Source organism: Equus caballus, chromosome 15 (assembly GCF_041296265.1).
Source record: "Equus caballus isolate H_3958 breed thoroughbred chromosome 15, TB-T2T, whole genome shotgun sequence".
Lineage (NCBI taxonomy): Eukaryota > Metazoa > Chordata > Mammalia > Perissodactyla > Equidae > Equus > Equus caballus.
In genome coordinates, this window is record NC_091698.1 from 19,613,121 (window position 1) to 19,635,326 (window position 22,206).

General features: G+C 46.0%; 1 protein-coding gene across 6 annotated transcripts in view; it reads right to left on the reverse strand.

Annotated features, from left to right (window-relative positions):
• NCK2 (NCK adaptor protein 2) overlaps window positions 1–5,821 on the reverse strand; it is a 135,745-nt gene extending 129,924 nt beyond the window's left edge. The window contains exons 1-2 of one of the 6 annotated variants that reach the window (XM_070235994.1): window positions 5,755–5,821; window positions 5,346–5,447 (exon numbers count right to left, since the gene is read on the reverse strand). The gene's annotated coding sequence lies outside the window, so the exon portion shown is untranslated. Of the gene's footprint in view, window positions 1–4,374; window positions 4,597–4,777; window positions 5,081–5,345; window positions 5,645–5,754 lie in introns of those variants that run through there. The other 5 variants (XM_070235992.1, XM_070235988.1, XM_070235996.1 and 2 more) reach the window with 5 other exon arrangements.
• Between the last annotated feature and the right edge of the window lie 16,385 nt (window positions 5,822–22,206).

Genomic DNA, 22,206 nt, shown 5'->3' on the forward strand with positions numbered 1-22,206 from the left:
CATGCTGTGGCGGCATCCCACATATAAAGAGAGGAAGACAAGCACAGATCCTAGCTCAGGACCAGTCTTCCTCAACAAAGAGGACTGGCAACAGATGTTAGCTCACAGCTAATTTTCCTCAAAAAAAAAAAAAAGAAGAGGAAGAGACACAGAGACTCTCCACCTGCAGAGAAGAAAGGGTGTGCAAGGCCAGAGCTGGAAGGTGGGCGTCTACTCGCCAGGAAGAGCCAGTCACCAAGGACCAAATCTGCCAGCACCTTGATCTTGGACGTTCCAGCCTCCAGAACTGTGGGAAATAAACGTCTGTTTGACACCGTCTGTGGTATTCTGTTATGCCAGCCCGAGCAGACGAAGACACCCATTAAACAGGAAGAAGCACCCTTCGCCTCGAGCAGCCTTTCCAGGGTAATGCTGGCTCACAACAACGAGGTGAGGACAGAAGTTCACTGAAATAGCTCTTCTCCAGAGTGGACTCACACATCGATCAGCTCCCACCAATACCTGCTCACATCTGTCACAGGGCAAAGGCAGCGCCCACGCCTAGGACACTCCACTCTGCTCCATCAGTATTGCTAGCAGGTCAGAAGCCTCATAAAGACAACTGTATCCAGCACCATTTGGATGTTCCTTATCTACCGCCATCTCAGCAGGGGCACAAGGCTCCAAAGGGAAGGAGCCAAGTTCAAGCCTTGTCATCCTTCTCCGTGAGCTCCAGTCTCCTCACACAGAATAAGGGCCAAGCCCATCTTACCACATTATTTCAAATATAAAATATGACGGCATAGGTGAAAAGCAATTTGCAAACTATAAATTACCATACAAGCATTAGTATCTATTATTATCTGACGATGGCATTTTAGATCTTCATTAATCACTGACCAGCAAAACCATCCTACTTTCCAAAACTGGCTCAGAAAAGGAAATTGCAATATTTAAATTGAGTGCACTTGAAGCTTTTCTTAAAAACATTAAAAATACCAATAGTAAAAAGAAGTAAGGTGGCACAAATAACTAACCTACCAGGCCAGGACAGGAAATGCTTTGCCAAGTTTGCAGTTCAGGTTGACATGGACAATCTACTGAAAAATAGAATATTTAGCCAACCCACCTGGTAGTTATGCCGTTGGGTTCGTTTTTCGCTTTGCTTTTTGGTGTGTGTTTGGTTTTTGTTTAAGTTTAGCTTCAGGACTACAAATGATTCATTTGATAAAGAATTTACCAAATAGAGAGCCACCAGACCAAATTCTCCCATTGTCTGGACATCCTGGGGACAAATACCTCCCGCAATGTCACAGAGTAGAGGCACAAGGATTCTGGAGATCTCTTATTACTCACATCTCAGTGGAAACCTAGCGCCCTCATAACTCAATGGGCCCAGAACTCAATATCATGTATTCCATCAGCGTGTGCTGGCATCCATGTGGACAGAGCATGAACACAAAGAAACCACGGGGCAGACTGTGACAAACGCCCATGTGTGTGTTGGGGGGAGGGTATAACTTGCTCATGTTGATTATACTTTCAGAAATATACATACTTTGGGATCCATTCAAAGTGAAATGCAGGAAAAGAAAAAACAGTCTACTTTCTTAAACTGTGTTACTAAAATTGCCTAAAGAAATAAGAAACTATTTTTACTTTAGCTGCATACTGTTGATAACCCATTAAAAGGCTGTCTTGACCTCCTTCTAAGTTGCTTTAATTCAAGCATTTAACAACATACATGATATGATTTTTAGCTTAGGCCCCTTGAAAACAAGCCATGAAGGGTTTCACTCACTCATTCTAAGAAAGAGAAACAATTCAGAAGCACCATTTGTAATCCCTCTAGATGGGAAAGCTAATTTCCTAAGCCTCTGGGGTGAGTTGTGGGGAGTTTCCAGTTCATTTGTGAAAAAAGTTAGCTTACTAGTTCTCCTAAACATCAGCCACTGCCCTCCCCTGCACTCCCAGCCAGCGCTCCTCAGCTCTTCCATCAGCCTCATTTTTAATGTTGGAGAACCATGTCCACATGCCCTCTCCTCCAGCGCACAACGCAAGCCAGTCTCGGCAGTTAGAAGCATGTGTGTCCCAGAGAGCAACACAGCCTCATCCAGCCAGGGCAAATGAAGCTAACGCGAGGGATAAAGCAAAGGACTCGAGGTCATTCCGGGCAATCAGGGAGTCTTCAGGGCATTCTCAAAGGTTATCCAGTTTGTGCACATGCAGGGAACATTTCCGGTGTCGTTAATATGGATGATAGAGCATTTCTAAATGCTGTGTACTTAAGATCTGCTGTTTCTTGGAAAACCCCAATAACCCCTCAACGCAAATGACAGAAACTGGGAATATGGCAGGGTCAAAGAGATCAAGGATGAAGGGAATTTAAGTATATAGCATGTAATAAAACAAAACACAAAGCCTTGAAAACCGAGTACAGCTACTTGAAATGTCTCTTCAACAAGCCCCGCCCATTTAAAAAGGGCCAGTTTCTCCACAAGTGGGCAGAGGGGGTGATGGAGCAGTCAATTCTCCAGGGGCAATTTGTTACCCAATTTCATCCCGTGTTCCATGATCAATCCTGTCGAGTGTTCATGAAGCAGCTGAGCAGCTCAGGGCCCAGGTAAGGCCTCCAGGAGAGGAAGTTGAGTCCAGGGCTCCACAAGCTTACCACTGCTCAGAGCTCTCAATTTCAGCCTCAAGTAGCTCCAGGCAGAAGACCACCAAGATTCGGCCACTCTCCCCAGTCGAAAGTACATCTAAACAACCTCCAGGACCGAAACACTACGGAGGATTTTCCCTTGCGGTCTACTGCCTCACAAGCACGATTAACACCAGTTTCTCGGGAAATCCCTGTTCCAAATACCAAAAACCCACACCTCCAGCCCACTCTCCTGGGTAAGCCCACTTCTCCACCTGCCCACTGACCGCCATTCTCTTTATATAAACAGGGCGCATGCTGAGTCCTGTTACTAATTTACCGGTTTATCTAGGAACACTGGGTAAGTGAATTAGGGAGTGTTCAGAAGCAAAGTTTAGATGTTTTGATAAGTTCAAGCAGCCCAGGTTAATTTTGTTTTCAGTCATTTTAAGACTTGAAAACCCTGTTGCTAAGGATATCAAATGCAGTGGTATGAAACACACCCCAAATTACTCTCATTCCTCCCAAAACCCCTTCTGTCCCAGAAGCCGGACTGGGCCTGGACCAGGAAGGGGCTCCCCACCAGCCGGCCCCGGGCAAGCCAGGCCCACGGGCCTCTCCGGGTTCAGTCTTTTGGGGGATCAACCGAAGGACTGGGCGTGCCCGGTGTTTCAGGGTCCCCAGGCCCAGCCCCTGGGCCTGCTCATCCCATTATGCAGAGGCAAACTTGGCGGATTCAGCTTTAAACCTGTTAGCAAAATAAACAAAGCCAAATAAAGGAGACATTGCCACCGTGAACTGTGGGAAGGGACAGAGGCCGACTCCACACCCGCTCCTGCTTTGTCCCCGAAGCTGTTACAATGCTAATGTCAGGTGCCTGGTGTTGGTCAGCCAATGACCCCCAGCATCCCGCGTGGACTTTCCAAGGCGATCGTTACTGTCTACAAATTAAAGCGTTTTGCAAACTAAACCCCTCCACACAATGCCACGCTAACTGCGCTCACAAGGGAGTTACGGTCAATGCCTTAAAAGTCACACATCGAATTCTTCCAGAACCACTTGGTGGTTAAATCACTCAGAATAAACGAAGAGGGCAGAGCGATTGGGAGAAACTTTCTTTCAGGTGGCTATAAGAGTCATCTAAATCTGGGACAGGACGCAGAGCCTGAAACCCGGCACAAAGCGCCCTTCGCCGAGGCGAGGACCTCCTTTATGCGATGTGACAGCAGCTTTGTGCGGGATCATAAATAGTTCCAATAACCACAGTAAGTTCCCCGGGCCGCGCTCGGCCTCCCGCGTCCCTGCGCTGGGGCCAGGCGATCCCGGCTATTCTTCCCGGGGACGCTCGCCCGGGCGGCCCCGGCCACACGCGGTCCCACGCCGGCCCCCGGCTCCGTGCCCGCCGCCGGCCCGCAGGCCGGGCGCTCCCCGCGCGCCCCGCGGTCTCCCGTCCCGGACCCCGCCGCCCAGGCCCCTGCCCCCGCCAGCGCCCCTGGAGGCGCCCCCGCGCCCAGCGGGGCCGGCCCGGGGCGGGGGCCGCGAGCGCGGCGGGAAGGTGCGGAGCCGGAGGGGCCGGGCGGTCCGCGGCGCGGGGGCAGGCCGCGGCGGGGCCGAGGGCAGCGGGGCGCGAGGGCAGCGCTCCCGCAGCCCCTCCCGGCGCGCCCGCCCGCCCGCCCGCCGGCCCCGCCGCGCTCCAACTCCGCCGCGCGGCCCAAGTTGGCGGCCTCCGCCCCGGGCCCGCCGGCCGCGCTTACCTCGCGGAGGGCCGCCCGCCGAGGCCGGAGGGCAGCGGCGCGGGTCCCGGGGCGGCGGCCGCCCTGCGCCGCCCAGACGCCGCTCTTTGTTTGCGCCGGCCCTCCTCCCGCCGCTCGGCGGACGCTGCCGGCCCGGGCGCACCCCGCGGCCCGGGCGCCCGAGCCCCCGCCGCCGAGCCCTGCACGCCGCCCGCCGCCCGCTCGGCCGCGCGGCTCCGGCCTGACGATCCCGCGGCGGCGGCGGCGGCGGCGGCGGCGGCGGCGGCGGCGACCCTCCCCCGGCGCGCAGCGCCCGCCCCCTCCGCGCTCTTCCTCCTCCTCCCGCCGCTCCTCCCCGGCCGCCGTGACACCGCCCAGGGGATGGCCGAGGCCCGCGCGCCCGGGGGCGGGGGCCCAGACCCACCTGGGGGCGCGCGGGTGGCTTTGGGGCCCGCGCGGCGGCCGGGCTCGGGCGCGACGCCGGAGAGGACGGGGCTCCGGGTGCCCAGCCCGGCGCGCGCGGCCGCCGGCCCCGAGGAGACCCGGGCGCGAGGGGGAGGGAAGGGTCCCCACTCCTGAAACTGCTCGCGCGAGGAGTGGGGGTAGGGGAGAGGGTGAAGGGACAAGAAAGGAAATAAAGGCAGCAACTTCCAGCCTCCAGTGACTGCTGGGTGATCTTTCCATCCTCTTTTTGTTTGATTTGCTTATCACGGCGCTCTAGTTGTTTGCCGACCGCCCCCCTCCCGGAAGCATTCCCACGGCTCTCTCAGCAAAGCAGGCCTGTTGTCCATCAGCAAAGTGACTTACATAAAAATGTCACTTCCTCTCTGTAATTGCTTGTGGGCATTTTTATTTATTTGCCTTGTATCTATTTACTTTCCCAACCAGACACTTTTTCACTCCATCTTTCCTGTTGGAAGCACTTCTCAAGAGGAGGAGAGGAAATCCAACCTCTGCTGTCTGCCGTGCGTGTCCAGCTCGAGCTTACTCACCCGGGCAGAATCCTGTAAGGAGCTGTGGGAACGTGGGCCCCCGAAGGAGTGATCTCTAGTAGTGGGACTCGTCTCGTCACCTGGCCACAAATGGTGGCTTACCTGTAAACAAACTTGGAAGATTAAAACCCAAGAGGAAGGGGGAAAACACAGTTTCCTTTTCACAGGCCCCTGCGTCCTGATGTCTGTTCAACTTCCTTCCCATATGGCTTCCCAAAAGGAAAGCTTACTATTCAAATGATTCTGATTTCCTGGCTGAATAGCCTGGATCCATGTTTATGAGATTCTTTCTTAGGCTCCTGGCTTCTCGTTATTATTAAGGTAATAATTTACTCAAGGTGACAAAGCGGTATCATTTGAATGGCTCAGCCCCTGCCTTGTTCCAAAAGGAAGTCCTCAAGGACAGTACCTGGAGCCACTCTGAAGTCATAGTTGTCCTTGACTACCTGCTTCTTCAACTGCAGAACCTTGCACAGGTGTTTCTTAAACTAGCTACGACCTGTCAGATGGAGAGAGGATACTTACCTCCCTCTTCCCTAAGTCCCTGACACACCTCCTGGCAGAAGGGAGCCCCTACTAGGTCTCTAGCTGGGGGGAGGGGCAGGGCACTGAGCAGGGATGTGTCCAAGATCAGGGAATCAGGACAGCCTCCTTCTCTTTGACCTTGGGAAAGAAGCTACCTCAGTTCATCATTTTGTGAAAATTTTGTCTTACTAATAAGAAAAGCAGAATTACAGTAAGTGGTCTGGCCTGATTTTCAGTTTACTCAAAATAAGTCTAACACCATTGACCCAATTTTTAAGTTGTTGGATCATGGGTCTTGAACCCCTCTTCCTCCTCCGATTCTTTGTGAGGTCACTAAGGACATTCTCTATCTAAAACCAAATGTCCCTTTCTCAATCTTTATCTTAATAGCATTTCTGCTATTTCCTGAAATTTGGTCATCTTTTCATTTATGTAACACAGCTGCCTTTCTGACCTGCCCATGTCTGTCCCTTGTAGGCCACGTTGTTCTCCTAACCTCTAATGGTAATATTCCAGAGACTTTGGCCCTTTATGTTTTATTCTGATATGCACCTTTTTTTTAAGGTAGTTGATCATTTTTTGAATGCTTCCAGTCTGGATGTTCAGCGATTAACTCACAGATCTGTAGCCTTAGAGAGTGCCCCGGTTTACCTGCAGTCCCTCTGAGCAGCTCAACATCTCTTCAGTACCACCAGGTTCGGGATGAAACTTCTCGCCTTCCTGAACCACCTCCTCCTCCCACGGTCTCGGGCTTGGTCAGGAGTCCACCAGGCACCTCAGCTCCAGAAGAGGCCACACTGCAGTTCGACTTCTTCCTTCCCTCGCTCCAAGCTTTCCCCACGGACGGTGAGGAGAGGACACTAGATGACCTTGGGATCTCTCTCAATCTGAATCCTTGTGATTCTGAAACATCTCTTGACTGTACCTTCCTTTCCATTTCCAACGCCACCATCCAAGTTTTTACATTATATACATTATATACTAATACTATTTATGTACCTTTTTTGAATTCTTTACATATATCATCCGTAACTCACACACAATGGCATTATCCTCATTTTGCACATGAAAAACTGAAATTGTGCGTAAAAAAGCTGGGTCAGAACCACACACACTCAACTCCAAAACTTCTCTTCTGTCCACAGCACCCATTGCCTGCCGATTCTCTCCTCTTACTTACTTCCTCCTGTCACCCAGATTCATAGTGAATATTAGCATCATCCTAAACTTCCAAAAAACTGCTTCCTAAAAATTGCTTCTATCTTGCCCCTCCCCTGCTCAAGAACTTCTCATGGCTCCCCATTGCTCACCACAGTTCCTCAAAAGTCCTCTGACAGCAGAAGACTTAAGCATTTACTCCTATGAAGGCTGAGGAACCGAGTTCGAAGAGCCCTATAGTCGTTTCCTGGGGCAGCCTTAACAAATTACTTCAAACTGGGTGGCTCATGATAGAGAAGTTTACTCTCTCGAGCTCTGGAAGCAAGTCTGAAATCAAGGTGTCAGCAGGACCACGCTCTCTCAGAAGGCTCTAGGGCAGAATCCTTCCCTGCCTCTTCCAGCGTCGGGTGGCTCCCAGTGTCCCTTGGCTTGTGGAAATGTCACTCCACTCTCTGCCTCTGTCTTCACATGGCCTGATGCCCTGAGTGCCTCTCCCCTTCTCTCTTCTTATGGGGACAGTTAGCATTGGATTTAGACCCCATCCTAACCCAGGAGGATCTCATCTTGAGATCCTTACCTTACAATATCTACAAAGACCCTTTTTCTAAATTAGGGCACATTCACAGGTTCCAGGTGAACATATCTTTTGGGGCCACCGTTTAACCCACTACAAGACCTAACATGGGGGAGACATTTCTTTGAAGCTGATGTTTTATCTAAAAATGTATATGTTTCTGCATCCTACTCCATTAGTAGATCTATGTTTGTTTTACTATTAAAATGCCTTCAAGGGGCTGGCCCTGTGGCTGAGTGGTTAAGTTCACACGTTCCGCTGCAGGCGGCCCAGTGTTTCATTGGTTCAAATCCTGGGCGCGGACATGGCACTGCTCATCAAACCACACTGAGGCAGCGTCCCACGTGCCACAACTAGAAGGACCCACAACGACGAATATACAACTATGTACTGGGGGGCTTTGGGGAGAAAAAGGAAAAAAATTAAATCTTTAAAATGCCTTCAATAATGAAGTATTGAAAGTGCAAAAAGTATAAACCTTTTCCCCCAAATCACATCAGTGTTAAATCCAGAGGTCTGTCTTCCGAAGGCGTCTGGAACTTAGCCTGCCATAACAATCTTGCCGTTTACTCTGCCCCAATATGGAGCTACTTGCTTGGGGCGCTCGGCTCTCCCCACTGGGTCCCACTTAGTCACATTAACCTCCGGCTCCTACAGTGCGGACAGGGATTTCTTGTCCCCTCCTCCGCCTTCAGCGTCCCGTTCAAGCCCTCCTCTAAGCCCCGGCTTGGGGTCACAGAGAACACAAGCCAGGGTGAGAGCGCGGTCTGAGTCCGGCTTCAGAGGCCCGCAGACTGACTGCAAGTCCGTGTCTTGAGATCGTTTTCCTCTCTGGGCCTCGGGTAGTAATAATACTCTTGTCAAGGGTTGTGAAGATTAAATGAGATCGTGTAAACATGTCTCAGCTATGGGTTTGCCACACGGTAAACACTCACATCAGCTCTTCTGTGACCTTCTATCTTAACCTTCAATTTGGTTAAACATTTCTAGTATATTTCTATTTGTAAGGCATTATAAGAGTCAATTCAGAAGAAACAAGGATAAGCTGAGGTTTTAATCTTACAGGAAGGATAAGACCAGTATGCAAACAACTATAACGTAAAGCTAAATATGGAAAGTACCAAATGAAATACATTCCAAGAATCAGAAGAGGCTGTATGTGTTATGAAAGGTGGTGGCATTAGGAATGGACCTGGGAGATGAGGTCTGGGAGGCTACCGTAATTTGGCTGCCCTCCATCCAGCCTCCTTTCCGGTTTTAGGGAGACCCCTGTCTGTCCTTGGTGGGAGGCAGAGTGGCCTCCTCCAGCTCTCTACCCACAGAAGCCCTGCGAGAGTGAGCAGCCCAGGACTGGCCCACAGAACCCTCCCACTCAGGCCTTTGACACTGGAGAGGGGGCAAAGAGGAAGGAGGAGGAGATTCAGTCAGCTCATGCTGGAAGGCTCCCAGAACGTCCCTACAGAGGTCAGTAACTTGCTTGGTTCTCACCCCTTCTCCTAGCTCCTCCAGCCCCACTGTAAGCTACTTATTCTTCTTTCAAAAAATTCCTGTTCTGCTTAAGGTAAGCCAGAGGCCCTTTCTCTTCTTGCAACCAAAAACCCTGAGGATTTTGAAAGTTGAAGACAGAGAGGAAATTTCCAGTGGAGGATGCTTAGAACCATGAGGACAGAGAGGGCGAACGTGGGAGGACTCCATGGGAACAGGGAATGCCCTCATTTACCTGAATGGAGCAGAGGATGCCTGCAGAGGATCCTGAGGAGAGAAGACCAGGAGATATGGTTAAGTGTGGACATCATCTGGGCCTGGCAGCAGGATAACTCATTTGGTGCATCTACCAAGAATGCCTGGAGGTGGGAGCGCAGTTAGAAGTCTGCATTCCTTAGAGAGGTAATAACTCGAACTAGGGTGGAGTGAATGGATGGGAAAATGGTTTAGGAGAAACTGAGAGGAAAGGCTCAAAAGGAATTGACAACTGATTGAATGTGGGGGGCAAAGGAGAACGGGCGTCAAGTATAACTTAAGAGTTTGGATGTGAGCAGCTGCAAAGATGATGGTGCCAATATCAGAAAAGTTGGGTGGGTAAACTGGCTTGTGAGGGATAAACAGTTCTGTTTTTGCACATTCAGTTAAATTTAATGAATATTTATTGCCAACTTACTACATGGAGGGTGCTCTACAGGAGGTGTGGAAATGAGCAAGGCATAGTTCCTGCCCTCAAGTGACTTTTTGCTAGAAAAGTAGCCATTAGTGATCTACATGTTCCATTGGAGTAATGAGGCCTATTGCTCTTTAATTGTGTCATCCATCTAAGCATTGATATAAACACCCTGAGGGCGGGGACCCGTCTGATTTTCCTCTGCAGCTCCAGCACATTTTCCTGCATAACCGGAACAGAGCAGGTACTTAACAAATCTCTAATGATGGATGCAAATTCCACTCCTTTATGAGGGAACGGAGGACGTGAGCTTCAGCGAAGAGACCTAAAGAGAGGCCTTTATGAACTCACAGTAAGGATTTCAGAGTAAATACTGGTGGACCTGCAGATTTCAGTATTTCATCTTCTCTGTGTTAGCACAGCGAGAAGAGACAGAAACATGCGTCTTCAGATGGCATGATGATTTCTGACCAAAAATCCTGTAGTACCTTCTCATTACTTCTTCAAACTCAAGAGAGGACAGGCCAGAAATCCATGAACTCCACCTCTCAGTGACTGACAGGAGTAAGTTTTAAAAAAATCACAAATACAGAGAGTGAAGTTCATACAGACCAAAAAAGTAAGATGTCGTCTACATCTAATCAATGCAATTCTCCTGCTTCTAGCTCTGAATTACGATCTGGACTTCAGAAAACAGACTTGCATTACCTAATTGTTTAAATAAAGGAAAAACAGATGAAATAACACTATAAAGCTGAGTGCAATTTAGGGTGAAAAGAAAATTAGAGGAAAGGAAGTGTGCTGAAACACTATCGGATTGTTCGGATGCGTTTTGTCAAGGAGCGCTTGCTGTGGTTATTGATATACACACCATAACTGTGAGCTTGGACTGCTTGCTCTAAAATATAAAAATGATCAAACTTTAAATTGGTTTTGATTATTAGCAGCAGGACAGAATTAATTTTAGATGGAAAAAATTTTAAGAGAGCTCCATAGCTTTAAAAAAGCTCAGAGGATTTTACTCAAATTTCCATTTTGAAATCTGCCTTTAGGTGAACATCACATATGAAACATTTCTGTTAGATACAATAAACCCTCAGTTAATCAGGACCCCTCAGGAAGGAGCTGTTCTGCTGAATTAAATTTTCATTTTAGGTGAGGATTAACTCGAAAGCCCCTTTAGCTGGAACATAAGTTGAAAAATTTTTTTAAAAGTATTGCAAGCTGCTATCTCACCTTAAAAAATGCAGTGTAATCAGTGGAATGAGTCTTTTTTTGATGTTGGGGTGTCCGCAATGCCTCAGAGTCCTCATTCTGAACACGCATCTTCATTTCACAGTGCCGAGTGTGTGGAAGACTGGGCGGAGTCTGCACCCAGTCAGAGCCATGTGCTAAAATTGCTTTTTAAAAAGTTAATAAAATTCATTTGTTTTCCTATATTTGCTATTTGATTCCCCAAAAGTGGAGTACTGAGTAGGGAGATTTCCAGTTAATGAGGGTTCCGGTTACTTAGTGTCTAGTTGTTCACTGTTTTACAGGCGTATTTTAAAAGGGAAGACTTCTAAAATACACAGCACCTTGCACCCTAGAGTATTGGAGAATAGAACATTGCTGTTAGTAGTCACCCTCTTCACTAAAGCACAAATAAGCTAATGGGAAAGGATGTCTTAGAAATGCTGCGATGTGATACATTTTCCCTTTGCTGTTTGTGGTGCACCGCTCAGAACAGCTCTCTCTTCTGTGAATTTGCTGGAAACTTTGAAACTGAAAATTGGCTGTGTTTGACAAATAATCCTGTGCAGCTTTCTACCTGGAAGTCTGGGACACCTTCCTTTCAAAGAGCATCCTCCATTCAGTATTCGGTAAACTCTTTCCTTGACTTCCTCTCACGCTTTCCTTGACTTCCTGCACACCGCTGCTGGGGCAGTTAGCAAAAAATACCTTGATTTGTAGTAATTTATGTCCATATGATATTTAAACATGACAAACTGATTAAGAGCAAGACTAATGTCTTTGAATTCCCCAGAGTATCTCATGCAAAGCTGGCAGTTAACGTTTTTATGAGGAATGCTGTGGGATGAAAATCAACTATTTAGAAATATTATTTTTTCATGAAAATATCTTTAGCCATGTATACTGTAAGTTATTATTAATGCTATAGCTATTCATTCATTGTGTTCTCGCCGCTTGCCGAGCACAGTAACTGATCTTCACAATCCAGTGAGGGAGGCATGAGGATCCCCATTTTATAGATGAGGCTTCAAAAGCTTCAAAAACGCCTAAGGTCACAAAGCTAACAGGTGGTTGTGAAATTTTTTTCATGATCTCTCATACAAATGTTGGTTCACAAGGTACCTGAGAAATACAAACAAGACGAACAAATTGTGCTTATTCTAATCTCCCATTAAATCACTTTCACGTTGAATTCTGTTTTCCCCCATGACTTGTTGATTTTATAACTCAAGTTTGTCCCTTTGCCTCCCTTCGCCCATTTTACCCACCCCCGCATCCTGGTATCATCAACCTCCAATCTAGTCTCTGAATCTATGAGCTTGCTGGGGTTTTGGGGGGGTTTTGTTTATGTTTTTTAGATTCCACATATAAGTGATATCATATGGTATTTGTCTTTGTCTGTCTGACGTTTCTTTTAGCATAACGCCCTCCAGGCCTTCCATGTTGTTGCAAGTGGCAAGATTTCACTCTTTTTTATGGTATGACATATAACACAATTTCTTTATCCATTCATTCATTGATGGACGTTTAGGTTATTTCCGTATTTTGGCTACTGTAAATAATGCTGCAATGAATTTGGGAATACATACGTCTTTTCAAGTTATGTTCTCATTTTCTTCAGATAAATACCCAGAAGTGGAATTGCTGGATCTTATAGTAGTTCCGGTTTTAATGTTTTTGAGGAGCCTCCCTACCGTTTCCCCCAGTGGCTGCACCAATTTACATTCCCACCAACAGAGCACAAGGGCTCCCTCTCCTCCGCATCCTTGCCAACACTTGTTCTTTCCTATCTTTTCGATAATAGGCATTCTAACAGGTGTAAGGTGATATCTCATGGTGGTTTTGATTTGCATTTCCCTGATGATTAGTGATGTTGAGCATCTTTCCATGTACCTGTTGGCCATCTGTGTGTCTTCTTTGGAAAAATGTCTATTCAGGTCCTCTGTCCATTTTTTAATCAGATTGTTTGTTTGTTTGAAATTGAGTTGTATGAGTTCTTTGTGTTTTTTGAATGTTAACCCTTTACCGGATGTATGGCTTGTAAATATTTTTTCGAACTCTGCAGGTTGCCTTTTCATTTTGTTGATGGTTTCCTCTGCTGTTCAGAAGTTTTTTAGTTTGATGTAGTCCCTTTTTATGCTTTTGTTGCCTTTGCTTTTGATGTCAAATGTAAAAACTCATTACCTAGACCTGTGTCAAGGAACTTACTCCTTATGTTTTCTTCTAGGAGTTGTATGGTTTCAGGTCTTATGTTCAAGTCTTTGATCCACTTTGATTGATTTTTGCGTGTGGTGTAAGATAATGGTCCAGTTTCCTTCTTTTGCATGTGGCTCTCCAGTTCTCCCAACACTATTTATTGAAGAGACTGTCCTTTCCCTATTATATGTTCTTGGCTCTTTTGTCATGAATTAATTGACCGTATGTGTGTGGGTTTATTTCTGGGCTTTCTATTCTGTTCCATATGTCTGTTTTTATGCCAATACCATACTTTTTTAACTACTACAGCTTTGTAATATAGTTTGAAGTCAGGGAGCATGATCCTCCAGCTTTGTTCTTCTTTCTCAAGATTGCTTTGGCTATTCAGGGTCTTTTGCTGTTTCATATGAATTTTAGGATTGTTTCTTCTATTTCTGTGAAGGTTGCAATTGGAATTTTGATAGGGATTGCAATGAATCTGTAGATGGCTTTGGGTAGTATGAACGTTTCAACAATATTAATTCTTCCAAGCCATGAGCATGGAATATCTTTCCATTTATCTCTGTTTTCTTCAATTTCTTTCATCAGTGTCTTATAATTTTCAATGTATATGTCTTTCACCTCCTCAGTTCAATTTATTCCTAGGTATTTTATTCTTTTTGATGAGATTGTAACTGGGATTGTTTTCTTAATTTCCCTTGCTGATAGTTCATTATAACATATAGAAAAGTAAGAGATTCCTGTTATGTTGCTCTTGCATCCAGCAACTTTACTGAATTTGTTTCTTCCTTCTAACAGTTCTTTGGCATAGTCTTTGGGGTTTTCTATATATGGTATCATGTCATCTGCAAATAGTGACAGTTTTACCTCTTCCTTTCCAATCTGGATGCTTTTTATTTCTCTTGCTTGCCTAATTGCTCTGGCTAGGATTTCCAATACTCTTTTGAATAAAATTGGAGAGAGTGGGCATCCTTGTCTTGTCCTTGATCTCAGAGGAATAGCTTCCAGCTTTTCACCGTTGAGTATGATGTTAACTGTGGGCTTGTCATAAATGAGGTACATTCCCTCTATACCCACTTTGTTGATGGTTTTTATCATAAATGGATGTTGAATTTTTTCGAATGCTTTTTCTGCATCTGTTGAGACGATCATATGATTTTTATCCTTCATTTTGTTAATGTGGTGTATCACGTTGATTGATTGGTGCATATTGAACCATCCCTGTGTCCCTAGAATAAATGCCACTTGATCATGGTTTATGATCCTTTTAATGTGCTGTTGAATTTAGTTTTCTAAGATTTTGTTGAGGATTTTTGCACCTATATTCATCAGTGATATTGGCCTGTAACTTTCTTTCCTTGTGGCATCCTTGTCTGGTTTTGATATCAGGGTAATGCTGGCTTTATAAAACGAGATTGAAGTGTTTTCTCCTCTTCTATATTTTGCAAGATTTTGAGAAGATTGGTATTCATTCTTTTTTGAATGTTTGGTAGAATTCACCAGTGAAGCCATCTGGTCCTGGACTTTTGTCTGTTGAGAGGTTTTTGATATTGATTCAACTCCTTACTAGTAATTGATCTGTTCAAATTTTCTATTTCTTCATGACTCAGTCTTGGAAGGTTGTACGTTTCTAGGAATTTATCCATTTCTTCTAAGTTGTCCAGTTTTTTGGCATACACTTGTTCATGGCAGTCTCTTATGATCCTTAGTATTTCTGTGGTGTAAGTTGTAACATCTCTTCATTCATTTCTGATTTTATTTGAGTTCATGTTAAATGCTTAATAGAGTTCACGAGTCTCTCCTATTTCACTCTTTTATTAAACACTTCTGCTGTCTGCACTGGACCAGGGTCGTGGGGCACAGGGTGGTGTAAGATGCCTTCCCCCACATGGACTTAGTCTAGAGAGAAGCAGAAGTTCACCGAGGTGGGCCTCAGAGCCACACTGGATGAGGAATTCATTTCCATATTCCACGTTGCTGCTATAGCAAATTGCTACAAAGCCAACGGCTTAAACAACACAGACTTATCATCTCACAGTTCTGTAAACAGAAACCCAACGCAGGGCTCATGGGCCGAAATCGAGGCATGAGCAGAGCTTTGCGACCTTTTGTAGGTTATAGGGGACAATTTGTTTTTTTGCTTTCCCAGCTTCTAAAGCTGCCCACATTCCTTGGCTCGTGGCCTCTTCCTCCATCTTGAAAGCTGCCTCAAGGCCTGTCTCTCTATATATCAGGCCTTACCTAAAGCCGAGGCTGCCCTTTGCAACTTCTTTTCTAAGCTATTCTTGAACACCATTTAAACCTGATTTCACCAATACACACGTATTCCCGGTGTGATTTGCCTTGGGCCCTGAAACCCGTAAATTCCTGTATTATTCGTAGGTTGATTCCCAAGGTGGAGTAGAAACAAGTATGTTGCTCTCCAATAAACCACGTTTCCTATCCAGTTAGTATAAGTAGGGGAAGAAATGTGATGCTATTGAAGAAATTGTTCTAAAACTTGTACTAATTTGATAAATGCCAAAGTAACCTAAAAGTAGATACCATTGTTCGATCCAAATTATCTCAGTAGATGCCGGCAGTGTCCTACCCCCTGTCCTCCCTGAGGGCCACCTGTAGCTTTATTGAACAGACACTCTTCTTCCCTGCTTGCCGGTGGCTTCATATCTCCAGCCACAGGAGGGGCCTAGCCTCCCACAGTTTTTTCCCACAGTTTGGGAGGTGAGAAGTCCAATATCAAGGTACCCAGGGGATGGTTTCCCTTCAGGCTTCTCTCTTTGGCTTGCAGATGGTCACCTTCTTGCTGTGTCCTCATGTGGCCTTTTCTCTGCGCATGCATCCCTGGTGTCTCTTCCTCTTCTTGTAAGGACACGAGTCCTATTGGATTAGGGCCCCACCCTTAGGACCTCATTTAACTTTAATTACCCCTTTAGAGGTCCTATCTCCAAATACAGTCACATTGGGGGTTGGGACTTTAACACACAAATTTGGGCAGGATGCAATTTAATCCATAACACCTACCAAATAAATGACTTGCACTTAAATCCTTATCTCAGGGTATGAACCCAAATTAAGATAGCCATACACCAATTTACCTTAGCTCCTGAAAAATGTTGTTATAAAGAACACACCTGGTTTGACAAAACCGGGATTCTTGACATCAGAGAATGCCACTGAGCATCCCAAGCCAGATTCCTTGAGGGCTTGGATTGCATAATCCAAGAATAAAAGAGGTGGGGGGCCATTCTTAAAAGGATGCACCTGAGGCTCCACAGGATTTTGCCTTTTCTGCACCTAGTTCCTTTCTGCCTGCTGTTTACCACTGTTCTGCACAAAGGCAGGTTGGGGGCACAGCTAATCTTGAGTGATGGGAGGAAAGTCAGGCGACATTTCCCAGGGGAGTTTCGTCTCGGGAAGGCCTCAGGTGATGTGTTTCCAGGCACATATCTAAAGCAGTTCTGTGATAGATCTTTCAGGGTCCTCCCATCACAATACCCTTAAAGATCATGGCTCATCTTCACACGAGAGTCCCTGTGGCAGGTCCATGAACCAGTGCACTCTCCCACCCTGTGGTGTGAGCACACCCCGCATCTGGCACATCTTGCACATGCATAAACTACTATATTTCACATGTATGCAGATACTGTGGTGATGAAGAAAATAAAAATTCGTTTTGCAGTGTTACTGAATTCATTGTAGCTTCTAGTCATGTGGTTTTCAGATCAAAGGATATTTAAACCACAACCACTAACACATGAAGATATTCCAAAAAATTATGTTTACGTAAAAAGGGATCACCCTACTCACAATTTTGGAGTCATTGTTCTCATTTGTAACAAAGAGACATTTCTAACTCAGCTGCATCCTCGTGGCCAGGGTGTAAGAAGAGAGTGTGCAATCTGTGTCCTGTCCGCAGCCCGTTCATCACTTGAATGGTTTCCTTAACTGGCATTGCCCATGCCCGTGGTTCTTTTGGTTCCAGCCATCCTCGTTCTCCACTTCCTCTTCTCTGTCTTGCTGTCTTCTCCTGCCTGCATCTTTAATTCTATTCAGACAGGCCTTCCTTCCTCACCTTGATCAATATCCCCTCCTTTAATCACCATTTCACTGAAAAGCCTTCTTAATCCCATCCACAAGCATCAGGTTTGAAGACCTTTACTCAAATGCAGAGACAGAGAATTAGAGTAGAAAAGATTCACTCAAATATATATGAACTCTTCAAGGTCAGCTGCACACAGTGTGGCAGACGCAGCTGATGCCCAGCCATAGGCCCTTAGAATGCACCATTCCCCTGCCCACTGGCCTAACTTCCAACTGCCAGCACCTGCAATGCCTTGCCTTTGGGCTCTCTCTGGCTAATAGTGTCTGTTCTACCCAAGTGCAGAGCAGAGCAGAAGTGCTAGAATATTAACACCTCCCAGGGTCCGCTCAACCAAGGATGGATGGCAATTGGTTGACAAATACCCCAGCTCCCTCTCCGCTCAGGTGGGATAACCTAGGTATATGTTCTACCCTGGCTCCTCGAGTTCTCCAGCGCAATTAAACTCCAGGTGTCCACAGTAGTAACTTTCTTCATAACAAACTTTATGTTGTCTTCCTTCCTTCCCTCTCACTCTCCTACTCCCTAAGGATGTTGCCTGGGATCCCTTCCCAAATAACTTTGTACTCCAGTCCTTGTCTCAGAGATTGCTTATGGGGAAATCCAAATGAAGGTGCCCTGGGAAGTTCCTCGCCCTGATACACTTTAGACAGTCTATTTCTAGATTAAAGAAAGGGATATTTTGGCTGCCATCTAGTACTGCTTGGATTTTTAATTCCATTGCTTGGAGTTGACACTTAAATAGCTGTGACCTGGACAAGCCACTCAACCTCTTTGTGCCTCAGTTTCCTATTGTAGAATAATGGTTTGGACTGGAGCAGTGATTTTCAAAGTGTGGGATTCCTCTGAAGTACTTTAAAGATTCTCCAGACAAAAGTGAAATCTGAAAATGAAAAGACACTGAGTCATTGCAATTACCTTACAAAATTGCAGTGGCAGGGGAAGAACACTCACGGACTTGGGAGACAATTGTCCTTGGGTCCCTCATGCTTCTGCTCATCTTGCAAACAGAGGCACTGACAACTTTTATTCCAAACTGTCTTTTCAAAGATGTTGTATAGCAAAGAGCCTTGGGAAATAAAGGTAGTGTCTCCCAGCAGGCCAGTGGCAGGTTTGTTTGCTGTCCAGTAGAATAAAGATAATGTTTCCCACCAGTGCAGTGGTTGGGCAGATTTGTTTGCTTGTAGCCCATTATAAGAAACTCAGACTTTAGGTTTCCCAGAGCCGATGTGAACCTGCGGCACACACGGCATCTACCGGGCCACTCCACGTTACTCCCTGAGACCTGGGAAGCAAGGAGAACAAAGCAGGCATGAAGCTCCTGGTACTTGCTCTCTGGTAGTATGAAAGCCCTTTTTCTCTGACCCAGGAACCTATATCTTCTGCCAGCATTCATGAAACAATGCCAAGCTAACTTTTATCTCACAAATCAGGTAAAATCTCAGAGCGTTCACAGTACCTAACATTTGGAAAATGTTACTGAATCCTGTGCTGTTGGTGTCACCAACGAAATGTAGGCTGATGGATGGTTTGTACAATGCAGTGATTACCAGAGTCCAACAACAGAACATGGTCTAAAATAGAATCTCAGAGTGCAGAGCCAAGGTTTAAATAATTGGCTTGAAGACTGAGATTAGTCAAATCTTTACATTTCAAATAGGCAAGTTTATGGATGTTGGGATTGCTCCATTTTGATTGTTTTGTACGTTCTTTTACACAAATAGAAAGGTTATTTATCACTTTATAAAACACTTACTACAGACATGTTAGGAGAAAATTTTAACTGCTTACAACACAAATAACACACCACAAATAACCTTATAAAAATGTACCGATGTCTGCATAATGAGTGATAGCAGTGGTAGAAAAACTATTCACATAAAAATTATTGCCAATGTGTGTGCAAGTAGTGTATTTGCATAATGAGTCCTGGCTGTTATGAAAAAGGCAAACTTCCTTTTTAAGTGTTGAATAATGTCATACAAATTGACAGCTTTATTAAAGGATTGTCTTCCCATCGCAAACTTTTCAGTTATTTACAATTCTAAGTGTGGTGAATTCCAGAATTTACTTTTCATAATGAAGTTCACTGTTATACCGAGGTGAGGCATCCGTGTAGATACTTCAGACGAGACAGAAAATTACTATTGTATAGTAACAGCATCTTTAGCTAAAACTCTCAAATAAAGCATGGCTGGGCTGGTTTGCATATCCTGCTGTTTTTTTTTTTCTTTTTTGAGGAAGATTAGCCCTGAGCTAACTACTGCCAATCCTCTTGTTTTTTGCTGAGGAAGACTGGCCCTGAGCTAACATCCATGCCCATCTTCCTCTACTTTATACACGGGATGCCTACCACAGCATGGCGTGCCAAGAGGTGCCATGTCTGCACCTGGGATCCTAACTGGCGAACCCCGGGCTGCCAAGAAGCGGAACGTGCGCACTTAACGGCTGCATCACTGGGCTGGCCCCCTGTTGATAGTTTTAAATAATGAAATTTGGCAATGTAAGACCTCAATGTTACCATGCCTAAAATTACAGTTAAAACGTCAGCAATGAAACTGAAAACTAAAATTTGGGCTCAAAATGCAAAACAAAGTAAATTAGACTGTTTAGAAACTTCACATTACTATCTGACAGAGAACTGTGTATTACTGTATTTGATTTTTAAACATTTAGTATGGTTTTATCTCGTTCAAGATTATGTTTGAAATGTATTTCCTGCCCAGTAATAATGAAAACTGGCTGAGGTATTTGATTGACTGCCTCCAAATTGAACAACTATCAATTAAGAAATAATAGCACTTCTGTGATATTGTTAAATAAAAATTGCTTTCCTATTTCTCTATCAAGTTTCTGAATTAGCTTAATTGATGTGTATCCTAGATTGGTAGAAAGCTGGTTTTAAAACTTTTACCATTTGGAACTACTTTTTGTGAATTACAATGGCTTGAATTCTGTGCAGCTCCACTGAAGGGGACATGAGGTTGCACCTGACATCTGTAAGTCCCAATTCTAAATTGCGCGTCCATATTATTGTTCTCATTGATTTGTTTTATGAGTAAATGTTATGGATTTCAATGTGTAAAATAAATTTGTGCTAACAAAATACCATATATTTTGTTAGCGCATTTACATATTAGCGTTCTACCTAAGATTTTATTTTTGTAAGAAGTTTCTTGGGGGTAAAAAATATTCTTAAAGGAAGATCCAAGATGGCGCCGTGAGTAGTCCTCTTTGTCTCTCCCACTTCGAGTCTACAATTATTTGGACACTTATCGCTTGACAAAGGATATCCAGACAGCATCTCAGGACGTCTGAGAGACCCACGTGACTATACATCGGAAGGCGGACGGACTTTCCTCCGGGAGGATGTGGAAATAGGTGAAAACTCTCCGACCCCGACGAGCAGCCTAGTACCCGCAAGCGGCTTTCTTCCAACGGATGCCCCCAGAGGATCTACACACATCTAGGGCAGGAGCGAGCACACAACAGAGGAGAGACGGTGGAAACAGGTGACCAGAACCCTACCTAAACCCCCCGCAATTACTCCTAAACGCAGAGGGAAACTTTGGAGTTGCACACCTGAGCCCGCGGGGAGAGTCTCTCCCCGCCATTGGTGGGAGACCCCGCCTGGTGCTCGCGGCGCCCGGAGGGTCCCAGAGAGAGTCGCTGAGGGTATGGAGGTCTCCCAGCTGCCGTTGCCCGCCCCGTGGGACTAGGGATTGCCGGAGATCTCGGAGAGGTCCGGGGCTGAGGGAAGTTTCAAAGGCCGGCTCTGCGACCCGGACTGGAAGCGCCGGAGTTCCGCCCAGGCAGCAGACAAAACTCTCTGTCTGCCATTAGCAGAGGGGCCACGCCGAGCATTCATGGCTCCGGGAGAGGCCCGGAGAGAATCCCAGAGGGCAGGGCGACCCGCAGCTGCCGTTGCCCGCCCCGTGGGACTAGGGATAGCCAGAGATCTCGGAGAGGACTGGGGCTGGGGGGAGTTCCAGAGACCCAGCTTCGTAGCCTAGGGGGAAACCCTACAGGCTCACAGCAGCCTTAGGGAAAGCCTCTGCACAGCACCAGTAGAAGGCACCCAGCCGCCAGCCACAAGGCTGGAAGACCCCAGGGCAAAAGCACCATAGCTAGGTGAACTAACCACAGACTGTAGAAGATGCCAATAGCTCTCCTGCGACCCATAGAGGACAAGTGAGATTTTGTGGGTGCCGACAGCAATGGAGCGACAAATATAAGTGATCCCACCCCTGGCCGCTGGAAAAGCCCATAACACCGTTGCAGACCCCAAGGAGAGAGCACATCTAGGTGGGCTGCAACAGTAAGCACCAGCAGCCTGAAGCCCCCCTGTGACGGCCCCCACAGCAGAGGAGGGAATCCAAAGGGCCACTGTGGCTACGAGGAGGGGCCCAGGCCCAGTTAGCAACTGCGGACAGGGTTCCTGGTTGGTGCAGTATAAACAGCTGCTCCCCCACCGCAGCAGCTGAAACAAGTGAAAGGAGCAACTAAACTCTATCTCCATGCGGAGGCACAAATCAACAACATCAAGCAATATGAAAAAATACATTAAATCTCCAGAACAGAAAGAAGGCAACAAATACACAGAAAACAATCCCAAAGAAAATGAGATATATAACCTAAATGATGATGACTTCAAAACAGCCATCATTAAAATTCTCAATGAGTTAAGAGAGAGTTCTGACCGTCAACTCAACGAGTTCAGGAGCTATGTCACAAAAGAGTTTGATACGATAAAGAAGAACCAAACAGAAATATTGGAAATGAAGAACACAATAGAGGAGATTAAGAAAAATCTAGATGCTCTGAACAGTAGGGCCGATAATATGGAGGAAAGAATTAGCAATTTGGAAGATGGCAATATAGAATTGCTGCAGGCAGAGGAGGAGAGAGAAGCAAGACTAAA